This window comes from Canis lupus, chromosome 27 (genome assembly GCF_011100685.1).
Source record: "Canis lupus familiaris isolate Mischka breed German Shepherd chromosome 27, alternate assembly UU_Cfam_GSD_1.0, whole genome shotgun sequence".
In the NCBI taxonomy this organism is placed as follows: domain Eukaryota; kingdom Metazoa; phylum Chordata; class Mammalia; order Carnivora; family Canidae; genus Canis; species Canis lupus.
Window position 1 is genome coordinate 288,881 of NC_049248.1, and position 11,416 is coordinate 300,296.

General features: G+C 40.1%; 1 protein-coding gene across 6 annotated transcripts in view; it reads right to left on the reverse strand.

Moving 5' to 3' along the window:
• USP18 (ubiquitin specific peptidase 18) overlaps positions 1–10,680 on the reverse strand; it is a 75,731-nt gene extending 65,051 nt beyond the window's left edge. For all 6 annotated transcript variants that reach the window (XM_038576198.1, XM_038576196.1, XM_038576201.1 and 3 more), the window contains exon 1: positions 10,516–10,680. The gene's annotated coding sequence lies outside the window, so the exon portion shown is untranslated. The remainder of the gene's footprint in view (positions 1–10,515) is intronic.
• Positions 10,681–11,416: the final 736 nt, after the last annotated feature.

Genomic DNA, 11,416 nt, shown 5'->3' on the forward strand with positions numbered 1-11,416 from the left:
CATTTGCTTTTCACCAACTATCTTCCTTACTTATAAAGAGTAAAAATAAATCATTATAACTTTAAATAAAATGTATATGGGTCACATAGTTATACAGACCTTAGTCTGTATACTTTTTTTTAAGATTTTATTTATTTATTCATGAGAGAGAGAGAGAGGCAGAGACACAGGCAGAGGCAGAAGCAGGCTCCATGCAAGGAGCCCGACATGGGACTCGATCCCAGGTCTCCAGGATCATGCCCTGGGCTAAAGGCGGCGCTACATCGCTGAGCCACCTGGGCTGCCCAGACCTTAGTCTGTATACTTTAATTATAAAGTAGATCATTTATGAATTTCCCCATTCAAGTGTCTTGATAAATTCCTCTTCAGTGAAAGACACCATCTTGGCAGCTTCAATATGTATCTGCGTCTATAACAGATCAATATTGTTTTAGTATTAAGAGTAGACCACAGAACAATAGGAAATTGATAAAGGTGTGTGTATAAATATGCTATCAAATTATAAGCTCTGTTGAAATGTGTACTCGAATTCCAACAAACATATTTGAAATAATTTTTTAAAAGACCCTATCAAAACGAACTAGGGGTGGTGGAAGGGGAGGTTGGCGGGGGTGGGGGTGACTGGGTGACAGACACTGAGGTGGGCGCCTGACGGGATGAACACTGGGTGTTATTCTATATGTTGGCAAATTGAACACCAATAAAAAATACATTTATAAAAAAAAATAAAATAAAAGCAAAGCCAACTTAAAAATAATAAATAAATAAATAAATAAATAAATAAATAAATAAATAAACCCTATCAAAGGCAGCCTTGGTGACTCAGCGGTTTAGTGTCGCCACCTTTGGCCCAGGGTGGGATCCTGGGGACCCAGGATCAAGTCCCATTTCGGGCTCCCTGCAGGGAGTCTGCTTCTCCCTCTGCCTGTGTCTCTGCCTCTCTCTCTATGTCTCTCATGAATAAATAAATTTTTTAAAAGACCCTATCAAAAAGGAAAATTAGATACCAATGTCCCTGATTAACATGGATGTCAAAATACTCACCAAGAAGAGGATGCGGAGAAAAGGGAACCCTCTTACACTGTTGGTGGGAATGTGAAATGGTGCAGCCACTCTGGAAAACTGTGTGGAGGTTCCTCAAAATGTTAAAAATAGACCTGCTCTACGACCCAGCAATTGCACTGTTGGGGATTTACCCCAAAGATACAGATGTAATGAAACGCCAGGACACCTGCACCCCGATGTTCATAGCAGCAATGTCCACAATAACCAAACTGGAAGGAGCCTCGGTGTCCATCGAAAGAAAAATGGATAAAGAAGATGTGGTTTATGTATACAATGGAATACTACTCAGCCATTAGAAATGACAAATACCCACCATTTGCTTCAACGTGGATGGAACTGGGGGGTATTATGCTGAGTGAAATAAGTCAATCGGAGAAGGACAAACATTATATGGTCTCATTCATTTGGGGAATATAAATAATAGTGAAAGGGAATAGAAGGGAAGGGAGAAGAAATGGGTAGGAAATATCAGAAAGGAAGACAGAACATAAAGACTCCTAACTCTGGGAAACAAACTAGGGGTGGTGGATGGGGAGGAGGTGGGGGGTGGGGGTGAATGGGTGACGGGCACTGAGGGGGGCACTTGACGGAATGAGCACTGGGTGTTATTCTGTATGTTGACAAACTGAACACCAATAAAAAAATAAATTTATTATTAAAAAAATATATATATATACTCACCAAGATATTAGCCAATAGGATCCAACAGTACATTAAAAGGATTATTCACCAAGACCAAGTGGGATTTATTTCTGGATTGCAAAAGTGGTTCAAAATTCACAAATCAATCAATATGATAGATCACATTAATAGAAGACAAGAACCATATAATCCTCTCGATGCAGAAAAAGCATTTGACAAATATAGCATCCATTCCTGATGAAAAACTCTTCAAAGTGTAGGGATAGAGAGAACATACCTCAATACCTTAAAAGCCATATGAAAAGCCCACAGCGAGTATCATTCTCAATAGGGAAAAACTGAGACCTTTTTCCCTAAGGTCAGGAACACAACAGGGATGTGCACTCTCACCACTGTTGTTCAACATAGTACTAGAAGTCCTTCCTCAGCGTCAGACAACAAAAAGCAATAAACGGTATGTCCAAATGGCAAAGAAGAAGTTAAACTCTGACTCTTCAGAGGTGACAAGATGCTGTGTATGGAGAACCCAAAAGACTCTACCCTAAAATTGCTAGAACTCTTACAGCAATTCAGCAATGTGGCAGGATATAAAATCAAAGCACAGAAATCAATTGCATTTCTGTACACTAACAATGAGGCTAAAGAAAGAGAAATTAAGGAATCGATCCCATTTTCAATTGTGCCAAAATCTGTAAGACACCCAGGAATAAACCTAACCAAAGAGGTAAAGGATCTATACTCTAAAAACTACAAAAAGCTTATGAAATAAATTGAAGATACAAAGAAATGGAAAACACTTTATGCTCACGGATTGGAAGAATAAATATTGTGAAAATGTCTATGCTACCCAGAGCAATTTACACATTCAATGCAATCCCTATCAAAATACCATGAGCTTCAGCGGTTTAGCGCCTGCCTTTGGCCCAGGGCGCGATCCTGGAGTCCCAGGATCGAGTCCTGCATCGGGCTCCCAGCATGGAGCCTGCTTCTCCCTCCTCCTGTGTCTCTGCCTCTCTCTCTCTCTCTATGTCTATCATAAATAAATAAATAAATAAATAAATAAATAAATAAATCTTTAAAAAAAATACCATGAGCTTCCTTCACAAATAATCTTAAGATTTGTTTAGAACCAGAAAAGATTCCAAATAGCCAGAGCGATGGTGAGAAAGAATACCAAACCTGGGTATCACAATGTTCTCATATCACATCATATCATATCATAATATAGCTACTTTACAAGGCTGTGGTCATCAAGACAGTGTGGTACTGGCACAAACACATACACATAGATCAATGAAACAGAATAGAGAACCCAGAAATGGACCCTCAACTCTATAGTCAAGTAATATTCAACAGAGAAGGAAAGAATGTCCAATGGAAAAAAAGTCTCTTCAACTAATGGTGTTGGGAAAAGTGGACGGCAACATGCAGAAGAATGAAACTGGACCACTTTCTTACACCATACACAAAAATAAACTTAAAATGGATGAAAGATCTAAATGTAAAATAGAAATCCATCAAAATCGTACAGGAGAACACAGGAAACAACCTTTTTGACCTCAGCTGCAGCAACTTTTTGGAAGATGTGTCTAAAGGCAAGAAAAACAAAAGGAAAAATGAACTATTGGGACTTCGTCAAGATAAAAAGCTTCAGCACAACAAAGGAAACAGGTGAAAAAACTAAAAGGCAACCTACAGAATGGGAGAAGATATTTGCAAGTGACAAATCAGACAAAGGGCTAGTATCCAAAATCTATAAAGAACTTATCAAACTCAACACCCAAAAAACAAAAATTACAGTCAAGAAATGGGCAGAAGACCTGGACAGATATTTCTCCAGAGCAGACCTACACATGGCCAACAGACACATGAAAAATGCTCCGTATCACTTCCCATCAGAGAAATACATATCAAAACCACAGTGAGATACCCCTCAGGCCTCTCAGAACAGCTAAAGTGAACAACTCTGGAAACAACAGATGTTGGTAAGGATGTGAAGGGGAACCGTCTTACACTGTTGGTGAGAATGCAAACTGGTGCAGCCACTCTGGAAAAACAGTGTGGAGGTTCCTCAAAAAGTTAAAAATAGAGCTACCCTCTGACCCAGCAATTGTACTACTGGGTATTTATCCAAAGGATACAAACATTGATTTGAAGGTGCATATGCACCACAATGTTTATAGCAACAATGTCTACAATGGCCAAACTATGGGAAGAGCTGAAATATCCATCAACAGATGACTGGAAAAAGAAGAAGTGAGATAGATGATATAGAAATAGAAATAGAAATAGATATATAGATATATAATGGAATATTACTCAGCCACTAAAAATGAATACTTACCATTTACATCAACATGGATAGAACTAGAGGGTATTATGCTAAGCAAAATAAGTCAGTCAGAGAAAGACAAATACCATCTGATTTCACTCATATGTGGAATTTAAGAAATAGAACAAATGAACATTGGGGAAGGGAAGGAAAAATAAGATAAAAACAGAAAGGGAAAAAAAACATGAGAGACTCTTAACTATAGGAAACAAACTGAGGGCTGCTGGAGGGGAGGTGGGGGAGGATGGGGTAATTGGGTCATAGGCATTAGGAGGGCACTTAATGTAATGAACATTGGATGTTATAAGCAACTGATGAATCACTAACCTCTACCACTGAAACTAATTATATAGTATTTGTTAACTAAATTGAATTCATTTTTTAAAGATTTTTTATTTATCTATTTATTCATGAGAGACAGAGAGAGAGAGAGAGAGAGAGAGAGACAGAAACACAGGCAAAGGGAGAAGCAGGCTCCATGCAGGGAGCCCAATGTGGGACTCCAGGATCACGCCCTGGGCCGAAGGCAGGCACCAAACTGCCAAGCCACCCAGGGATTCCCCTAAATTGAATTTAAATTAAAATTTTTTTAAAGAGAAAAGAAAAGCAGGTCTCCGGACCAGCAACATCAGCATTTTCTGGCAGTCTATTAAAAAGCATTTGTTAGTCCCCACTCAGGCCTATGGAATTGAATCTGCAGTTCGACAAGATTTCTGGCTATGTACATATGCCTTAAAGCTTTAGAAAATGTTCTAGACAGCAAGTACTAAAGAAGCTTAGGATGTCAAGGGTTGACCAGTGACATACAGGATTCAATGCCAGATGACAACCTTTTAATTAGTTACATGAAAATTGTTCTGTGTTAGTTTCTCTAAAAGTGCATGATTTCCTGGTTGTTTTACTTGCATTTAAGGAAGTCATTAGTGAAAACCTCATGTTGCTTATTTGTAAAGATATGGAAGATACAAAGCTTTTGGATGCAGGTCTAGCGGTACCAACCAACTTTCCATACTTACCCATTTTACAAGTATTCCACACTCTGCCATTGGGAGTAAAAGCTGCTACAGCCAGCCTTGACACAAATTTGGCAACATGTATTACAACCTCAACAATGATCAGTCAACACCTGTCATTTCTGCCAGCCCACTGCCCCGCCTTTAGGTAGCAAAATCACCTTTTCTTTTAAAAAAAAAAAAGATGAATGGATAAAGAAGATGTGGTTTATGTATACAATGGAATATTCCTCAGCCATTAGAAACGACAAATACCCACCATTTGCTTCAACGTGGATGGAACTGGAGGGTATTATGCTGAGTGAAGTAAGTCAATCGGAGAAGGACAAACATTATATGTTCTCATTCATTTGGGGAATATAAATAATAGTGAAAAGGAATATAAGGGAAGGGAGAAGAAATGTGTGGGAAATATCCAAAAGGGAGACAGAACATAAAGACTCCTAACTCTGGGAAACGAACTAGGGGTGGTGGAAGGGGAGGAGGGTGGGGGGTGGGGGTGAATGGGTGATGGGCACTGAGGGGGGCACTTGAGGGGATGAGCACTGGGTGTTATTCTGTATGTGGGCAAACTGAACACCAATAAAAAATACATTTATCATATAAAAAAATAAAAATAAAAATAAAAAATATCTCCATTTTCATACTTTGATGATTAGGTAGAGCTCATCCCAACTGCTCACACCCACTCTCTGGCTCAAATATGATCCAGGTCTGCCCTCATGGTGTCCTGAGTGGCTGTTTTAGCAATGGTCATGTGATCTAATCAGAGCTGATCATCATCAACCCTTAGACTTGTCAGATGGCATTCTGAGCTGGGAAAACATAAATCAGATCATCCTTCCTACAAAAGAAAGAAAATCCACCAGCCAAAGAAGAGCCACTAACAGGAAACAGAACCAAGAGATGGGAAAGAATCTGAGACAGAATTCTGAGGCCAAGAGAAGCCCTCAAGCTGCCCCCCCACCAAATTTCTCCACTCAGGCTCTCTGCTGATTTGGTTTTTGTTTTGTTAACATTTTATTCATTCATTAATTCATTCATTAATTCATTCATTTGAGAGAAAGAACACTTCAACACAAGCAGGGGGAGGGCCAAAGGGAGAAGAAGCAGCAGACTCCCCACTGAGCAAGGAGCCTGACCCAGGACTCGATCTCAGGACCCCAGGGTCATGATTTGAGCTGAAGGCAAACACTTAACTGACTCAGCCACCAGGTGCCCCTCCTCAGCTGTTTTTAAAATTGCTTTGCGGGAAGCCTGGGCAGCTCAGTGGTTGCCTTCAGCCCAGAGAATAATCCTGTAGTCTTGGGATAGAGTTCCACATCGGGCTCCCTGGAGTGTGCTTCTCTCTTGGCCTATGTTCTGCCTCTGTCTCTCATGAATAAATAAACAAAAACTTTAAAAATAAAATAAAATTACTTTGAAAAAGCTTTCTGGGGCACCGGGGTGGCTCAGTGGTTGAGCGTCTGCTTTTGGCTCTGGACGTGATCCCAGAGTCCCAGGACTGAGACCTACATCAGACTTCCTGCGGGGAGCCTGCTTCTCCCTCCGCCTATATCTCTGCCTTTCTCTGTCTCTCATGAACATATATAAATAAACTCTTAAAAAAATAAAAGGAAGAAAGGAAAAGCTTCCTGTTACTTGTAGCTGAAAGAGTACCAATTAATACTGATTAAGAAAATAGTTGATGGGTGGAATAGGTGATGGGGATTAAGGAGTGCACTTGTTTGTGATGAGCAGTGGATGATGTATGGAATTACTGAATCACTATATTGTACACCTGAAAGTAATATAAAACACTATGTCAATTATACTGGAATTAAAATAAAAACTTAATAAATAAAAAATAATCAGAGATACATATAAAGATCTATTTAAGAGATTCATTTTTATGGCCTATTTTCCTTACGCGTTTTACAAATAAAATGAAACACTGATGAGGAAAAGCAGCATTTAGGAGAGTGAAATCACTCTATTACCATTTTGTCTGTTCTTTTAAATATCTTTTTGTTCCTCCTTAATTAACATTAGATGATATTTCAAAGGGGGATTTTTTTGTTGTTGTCAACTGACAAAAAAAATAAAAGGATGCTTTCAAATCTAAGAGCTAAAGCACTACTTACATTGGCCAAAAGAAAAAAAAAATTCAACAATAAAAGTTAAGTAAATTATGACACACTAATAAAATGAAATACTATAGTGACATTAAAATCATTTTAGACTAAGAAAGATGGGAAAATGACTAATATTTCACTGAATAAAAAAGAAATTATTAAAAAAATCACATGGTATTAACTTAATTTTTTAAACATAAATAGAACTAAGAGAGAGAGGAAAGCCTGGATGAAATATGCCAAAAATGTCATTAAAAGTGATTCTCACTGGTGGGATTACAAATCATTTTTAAAAAATTATTTCTCTTAATTTCCAAACTTCTTGTAATTAATTAATATGCAATTTTAAAATAAGCAATAATTCATTTAGGGGACAGATTTAATATCTCTTAAAGGAACTTTTTGGCAATAGTGTTCCTATTCCAAATTCCAAAAAATTAACAAGTTAAGAATGAGAAGAATTGTTAGAATTTCTTTTTCTTAATTCTTTTACAAAATGTAAAGCAAACGTGAAAATCTGAAATTGGAAAACACCTAAACATATAATTGGCATATATTAATAAATCAAGTTAAATGACCCAGATTATGACCTCTTTTACTTGGCATTTATTTTCAACAGTCATAAGCAGTCTTAATAGTCTCTTCACCTGGCTGGCTCAGTCAGTAGAGCATGGGACTCCTGACCTTGGGGTTGTAAATTCAAGCCTCATGTTGGGTGCAGAGATTACTCAAAACAAAAAAAAAATTAAAGGGACGCCTAGGTGGCTCAATGGTTGAGCATCTGCCTCCAGCTCAGGATGTAGCCCCGAAGTCCTGGGATCAAATTCCGCATTGGGCTCCCCACAGGGAGCCTGCTTCCCCCTCTGCCTGTGTCTCTGCCTCTGTGTCTGTGTGTGTGTGTCTCGTGAATAAATAAAATCTTTTAAAAAAATAAAAAATATTAAAAAATAAATAGTCCCTTAATAAATTAAATAAATAAAAAATAGTCTCATAGTCTTATAAGGCTCATCCTGAAGGGTTTAAACTAAGAAAGAAATGATGGCAGCTGGCAATTCCTTGAGCAAGAAATAGGATTCTAAGACCACACTGAGGGAAATCTGATGAAACAGAGTAGAACAGGACCAGCCTGTGTTTTCCAGAGACATTGTTCTATACTCCACTAAGCCCTCAAAACTATTTATGTCAGCCCAATATAGCAGTAAAACCCAGTGAAGAGTATCATTTGGGTAAGCTGGCAGGTCAGATTCCAAAAGGGCAATCGTCAGAGCTGATCATAGAGGGGAAACAGGTAGGTGTGGCTACAAAAGGAAGGAAAATGAAACCTAGAGGTCTAAGAAGGTTGGAGAAAGGCAGAGTGATCAGAGAACATGCGGTTGAACTAAGAAGGTGGCAAGAAGCATCAACCAGAGAAAAAAAGATGGTTTTATTTCAAGGAAACTGAATTTTTAAACTCAAGCCCTGACTCAAAAAGTTTGCTCCAACATAGGATTTTTAGGGCAGTGAAATTATTCTGTATGATACTATAATGGTAGATACTCGTCATTATACATTTGTCAAAACCCATATGACACCAAGAGTGAACCATGTTGTAAAGTATGAACTTTTGGTGATAATGATGGTGTCACCGTAGGCTCATTAATTGCAGCAAATGTATCACTCTGGTGCCAGGTGTTAATAATGGTCTCGATGTGGCAGAGGGAGGGAATGATCTGTGGGAACTCTGTACCTCCCAACTTTGTTCAACTTTGCTGTGAACCTCAAATTGCTCTAAATACAGTCCATTATTTTTTAAATGCTTTTTGGTTTCAAAGAACTAAACTAATTTGGCCCCCAACCTCCCTCAAATTTTTATCCTTAAAATAAGTAGGAGATGTGAATGATAGAAGCAGGTCTAAGTCCACCATCACTGTGGCCACAGAATCAATCAGTCTTCCAAGAAACATCAAAAAAATGTGATGCAGGAAAACTGAGTGGTCTGGGTCTCTACCTGGGCTGGGCTCTTCACCACAACTAGGCTCTCCAGTCAGGAAAACTGACTGTCTTTAAATGGCCTAAAAGGAACAAAATTAACATGCCTATGACATGATACAAACCATATCACAGTCTTCCAAATCCAAATCATCATGGCAACAACAAATTTAGGCCTTATCCTTAATCATGTGTTTTGCTTCTTGAGTAGTGGTGATGTGCTGTGTACACCGCTTAGAGCACACCAGATGAAATCCCAAATAAGACGGAATGAATCTTGAGACTACTCTCTCCAAAAGAATCAACTCATGTGGAAGGCATTAGGATTTATCTTCTTTGAGGCTGTGTACATGTTAAGTATTTCCCCTTTGCAAGCCCATCATTGTGTAAAAGTGCCAAAAGCACAACATTATTAATAGTGAAAAAAGGAAAAAAAAAAACTTTTTTTAAAGTTCTTTGATAGTGCTCCATAAATCAAGATGGAACTGCTCTCCTACTCCCTCCTACTTATTTTGTTCCTATGAACACATTAGATAGCCTAGGTATCTAGATCTAAACCTCCTCCCCACCTCACTCTGCCACCACATAACACTATAAAGAAATGTTTTTAAACATTTGTCTTATTTAAGGGGCACCCAGGTGGCTCAGTTGGTTAAGCCTCTGAGTCTTGATCTTGGCTCAGGTCAGGATTGCAGGGTCCTGAGATTGAGCCCCCCCCCCCCCTTGGGCTCTGCACTCAGGGTGGAGCCCGCTTAAGATTTTCTCTCTCTCTTCCAATGCCCCTTCCCCCCTCTAAAAATTTTAAATAAAATACTAAGAAAATAACTGCTTTGTTTTTCTGGAGTAATTTCAAAGTATAACTACCTCACTGCTATAAAATATGCAGTTAAAGCTACTGCTTTAATTTTCCAACACTCTGAAACCCATATTTTCAAGAGTTATGGAATGAAGTTTTATGTTTCAATAGATCTAAATTTAGTTCTCTTCCAGGAAAAAAAAGGCAAAGAGGTTGGAGGAAGATCAAGATTAAAATACTCTGATTTGCACATTTTGACAAAATCTTTCAAATTTCTCAATATATACACCCGCTGACTGAGCAATTCCACCTCTAGGAATTTTTCACAAATATATTTGTATATTCACATGAATGTGTACATAAAATGATATCCACTGCTGCATCATCTATACCAATAAAAACTGGAAACAACCTAATGTCTATGAATTGTTTAAATAAGTATCATGTACCAATTTTTCTAAATGAGGTTGATGTATCTATGTTTTGCTATGAAAAGAGGTCCATCGTATACTGTTGAGAGGGAAAAGGCAAATTACAGAACAATTTTAACGACTTGTCTGGATGAGAATTTAGCGCCCAACTTGCCTCAAGTTCCACGAGACAGCCAAACGTCCGCTGCGAAGTTCGATGCTAGGGAGCCTCGAAAAAGCCTTCTCTGCTCTTGCCTGCAGCGAGCTCGCCAAGACGCCGCTGGGAGCGCACGGCCGGACGGCGCCCTGCGTTCCCGGCGCAGCTCGAGCCCGCGCCCGCGCCCCCGCCCGCCCCGCCCCGCCCCGCCCCCTGCGGCCGCGCAGCTTTCGTTTCCCGCAGAACCGAAAGCGAAACTCAGCGAGAGGCGGGCTGCGCAGGCGGCCTCCGCGTGTGGGGCACGTCGCGCCCGGGACGCCCCGCCCTCCCCGGGGGCTCGGGGACCCGGCGACCGCCGTCCTGGGGGGCTGCTGAGGCGACCCCGGGAGCCACACGTGTGCCCTTGGGAAGATGTGCTGCTGTTGGTGGGACCGTGACCTGGGGCAGCCACTCTGGGAAGCTGAGGGTCCTCGAAGAGCTAGAGATAGACCTGCCCTGCGACCCAGCGGTTGCCCTGCTGGGGATTTACCCCAGAGATGCAGATGCAGTGAAACGCCGGGACACCTGCCCCCCGATGTTTCTAGCAGCAATGGCCACAACAGCCAGACTGTGGAAGGAGCCTCGGTGTCCATCGAAAGATGATGGATAAAGAGGATGTGGTCTATGTATACAATGGGATATTCCTCAGCCATTAGAAACGACCAATACCCACCATTTGCTTCGACGTGGATGGACCTGGAGGGTATTATGCTGAGTGAAGTAAGTCAGTCGGAGAAGGACAAACATTATATGGTCTCATTCATTTGGGGAATATAGATAATAGTGAAAGGGAATAGAGGGGAAGGGAGGAGAAATGTGTGGGAAATATCAGAAAGGGAGACAGAACATAAAGACCCCTAACTCTGGGAAATGAACTAGG